The sequence below is a fragment of the Macrobrachium nipponense genome, chromosome 38 (genome assembly GCF_015104395.2).
Source record: "Macrobrachium nipponense isolate FS-2020 chromosome 38, ASM1510439v2, whole genome shotgun sequence".
In the NCBI taxonomy this organism is placed as follows: domain Eukaryota; kingdom Metazoa; phylum Arthropoda; class Malacostraca; order Decapoda; family Palaemonidae; genus Macrobrachium; species Macrobrachium nipponense.
This window is the reverse complement of record NC_061098.1, coordinates 17,374,144-17,378,683: the sequence shown is the minus strand read 5'-3', so window position 1 is coordinate 17,378,683 and position 4,540 is coordinate 17,374,144.

Here is a 4,540-nt window from a genome sequence, read left to right as displayed (position 1 = left end):
CTTACCACGAAAGCCACTTATCGGTTGTAATCTAATATAGCCATCAAGGACAATGCAGTGACGTCACATGAAAAACGTCAGGAGCTACGTCACGAATGTAAAAACGGGAACAGGCTTATTCGGACCTTGGCTGATTCGGACCATGAACTGGCTCATGCGGACCTTCATATGATTGGCCGATTTTTCTATGCAGTTTTACCTCCTGAACAAGAATTTTAAGTAATATTTATTCGGACGACTGTAATTAACCCCAGGGGCTCGTACTAAACACGGCGAAATACATTTGACGCCCCAATTCCTGGTGGCTTTCGTATTCGCGGGGACGAACGATGCGGATGCTTATATAGAAATACCCTTTGTATAATATAAAATTATTAGTATTGGTCCGAATCAGCCTAGCAAATGGTGCCGAATCAGTCAAGATTAAGGTCCGAATCAGCCACGGTCCGAATAAGCCTGCATCCGTAAAAACCATACATTCAATAATTTCTCTTTTCAATTTACGCAATGAATGCTTGGCAACACTACAAACACAATATAGTGGTATTTCTTATCAATTAGAACTATAAAATTCATTTTTAACAGGTATGTTTTAGTAAACTCAAAATGTGCTCCACAAAAATAAAAGTTTGGCTACATAAGCCGAGCCAAAATATACATTCCGAACACAATATCTAAACAAATGACGCTATTCGTCAATCATGTGGGAAATCGTTTTCCCTTTGGTTGGGATTTATGACGTGTTCTTTAATTTTGACTACAGCCACCAGTTCCGTCTACTGGCACTGCGTTATGTTTTTGTATGGTGTTTTTACGTTTCGTGGACGAACCAGTGGTTATTCACCAACGGGACTAATGGCTTTTATGTGACTTCCGAACCATGTCGAGGAGTAAACTTTCTATCACCAGAAGTACACAAATCTCACCCCTCAGTAGAATGCCCAAGATCGAACTCGCGGCCACCGAGGTGGCACTCCAACACCATACCGACCACGCTATTGAGGTGCTGCACCGTGGTATGGCTCACATGGCTAACTTGAGTATCTTTGTGTACTCAATTGTATTTTTTATTTCAAGTCAAATGTGCCTGTGGGCTTGTTCCATATGAATAGGTTTCATCTTCTGAATAATAATATAATAGATATAATAATAATAATCAATATTATTGTTTAAACAGGGTGTTATGAATGGCTGTAAGCACATTATTTCATCATCTGGTGGCATGCTGGTATGGCCTCTGCGTATGCTGCTCGTCAAATGGGAGTTCCTTCTACAGTTTATCTACCTAGTTCCACGCCCAGATGATGATTTCTCGTCTTAAAGACGACAAGCTAGCGTTGTGGTAAATATATACTAATATCCTTTCATTTATAAGTCCTCCCTCCAAAATACAAGATTTCATTTTCCACAAACTATCAATTTTGGTATTAACGATCGACCAAATTTAGTTTCAATAAATGCTGATGGAATGCACCCTTTTAACATGTGCCTAGCTCGTTTTTCAGTTTTCCATAAAAGAAAAGGATTGAGATGAAGATTTGTCTGTCCATCCGCACTTTTTCTGTCCACCCTCAAAAAACCACTGAGGCTAAAGGGCTGCAAATTGGTATGTTGATCATCTACCCTGCAATCATCAAACATACCAAGTTGCAGCCCTCTAGGCTCAGTAGTTTTTATTTTATTTAAAGTTAGACACGATTGTGCATCTGGCACCACTATAGTTGCTAACACCATAGGCCACCACCAGGCCATGGCTGAAAGTTTCATGGGCTGCTGCTGACAGTTTAATGGGCTTTGCTTGAGTTTCATACAACATATGCGCTCTACAGAAAACTAGATATTGCACCAAAGAAACTTGGCACATTGTTTACTTGTTTGTTTGCGTGAAAGCACATTGCTGCAGAAGGTAGTATTTAGGGCCATCATCATTGCCTCCTCATTTGACCCACTCCCTGACTTGCCAGTTCTTGCTGGATTTTCTCTTCTGAATAAAACACGAACCCTGTTGATCTTACAACACTGAACAGGATTTAGTTGTATGAGGTGAAACCTCTACTTCATTATCCATAAAGCTGGAAATAGCTCGAATTCCTGTGCTTTCTTTCTTTTTGTAACTTTTCTATAAAAGCACACCATTGCTAAGTAATGCCATACACATCGACATGTTTCCATTCCTTTGGAATTAAGTAATGAAAACTTTGCGCACTATTCACTTTTTGAGCTCTCTGTGTCATTCAAATTTCCTACCTTTGTCCTTAATTTCAAGAAGAGCCTCTTTGAGGGTTCATCCAAATCAACAGGTGTTGTCAACTGTCAAGTCATCGCTGCACTTACACATAGGAATAAAAACTATATACATATATATATATACTATATATATATATATATATATATATATATATAAATGACTTTGAAATTATTAAAAGTCAGATTCTCTGCCAATGACACCAAGAAGGAACCACTCTAGATATCCAACCCCACCTTCCCCAAAGGGATTATATAATCTCATCCACTTGTTAGGACAGAGCTTGCTTAGTCCTGTTAGGGAAAGTCGGCAATGGAAGTGGCAAGATGATCACCGATACTAAGACTGACAGTCATAAAAAGGGGGTGGGGACATAGACGAAGACCTAGATGAGGTGGGAATTTAGGCAAAAAGTGTGCAAAGACAAATAATAGTGGAGAAAAGAAAAGCTTGACTTAAAATGTTAATGAAGATGAAGGCAGAAAAAGTACCTGTCAGAGTAACCATTACAGAACATGCAAAAAACATCTGGTCATGAAAGCTGTGATAATACCATACTGCAGATTTACTTCTATATTTAGTTATTTCTATGTTTTCTATGAACCACTACACAAATAATATTACAAACTACTTACATTCAATCACCAAATCTGTTCATTGTTTTCATGAGAATATTAAATTTTTAAACAAATACCAAAATATTCTGCCCTCAGGTCCACGGGCGCAACTGAATGAGGCTCATGAGAAGGCAACTGAAATGGCGGAGTCAAAGGACAGCTGTTTGGTGCACCCATTTGACCATCCAGATGTATGGTATGCTCCCCTTCACCCATTGTTTTTATTGATGGTCATTACTTATTATGCAGCAGACCTTCTGTACATTTGTTTTGTCCTTTATAGATTTGAGGTTTGTTGCTATAAGTGTTCTGTAGCAAATGGTGGACATGAATTTATTTTATGAAAATTTGTAAAGGGAAATTAGTAATCCTATAGAGTTTCAATTATTTGTCGTTTCCTGTCCTGACTACCTTTCTTTGTGAAAAATCATAGCAGGTTATCTGGATGTTATGGAAATCAATTAGAACAAGGAAAAATGAGTAGATTCTAGAATAATTTTCAAATCAATTTTTGTGTAGCGACAAAAACGTTCTTGAGTCTTCACCCTAGTTTGCCCTGAAGTGACTTCCATCGTTTGCATTATTACCATGCCACTATTTGATGCTGGTCTTTTACTTTCCATTTTAGGTTTATAGTTTTTGAAATGTATAATTAGTTTAACCTGTCACAGATTCGAGTACTGACAGGCAAATAATAGTCCACAATTATTGCAAACTATTAATCATACAAAATTTCTTAGCATAACTGCTTTGTCTTATGTTTGGTGATGTAGATTATCAACGAATAAAATGAATCCCCAAAAAGATAAAATGCATGCAGTCTTAATAGACGATCTTGCTTTTCTCAACAGGAACCGAACATTTACCCATTCCTCCACCATAAACTTTTCCATGCAGTGTTACATGTAAACGGTGTCTGTGTTCTGCTCAGATAATTCCTTCTTGGAGGAAGGTAACCTTAGCAGTGATCTCTCCTACTTGTCGTAGTCCACAGAATTTTTGGCTCTTTGTGTGACTGAGTTTTGGTTCAGCACCTATTTTTACCTTGCATGGAGGGAACATGGATACCCATAATCTCAGTCACTTGAAGAAATGAAGTGGAAGCTTCCCTCGGCACCCTTACTCAGCCCACCTTCCATAAGTTGCCTAGATTAAGGGAAGAACCAGTTTCCGCAAAAAGGAAGCTGATGGCTGCAGTCAGCTGGTCTTTCTTTTAGGCACAGAGTCCTACTCCTGAACATCTCACACCACTAAGGGACTTCTGGTCATTCAGAGCATGAAAATGAAAAGAGGGCATTGGGGTGGGTGACCAGCACGACTGAGAGATCCAGAAAATAAAGGAAGTACAGAAGAAGGGTAAAAAAGTGGACTTGGGAGAAAACTGTGCAATTGCACCAAGAGGTAAATTAAGGTATTGAATAGCAAGGAACAGGAATGGAGGTAAAGTAAAGATATATAATTGGGTGCAACTGGGGGTTGAAGGGGCACTGCAAACACCCTTTAGTAAATGCCTAAAGTGGCTCCAGGTGAGGTGCATGATTGCTACTGCCATCCTACAGGGATGATGAATATTGACCTCTGATAGAGAAAGAACGCTTTTGCATTTTTGTTGTTCTAGTGTTACTTAACTATACCCATTCTTTACTATCTTGAAGACTAAACTAGGAGTTTTCTAGAG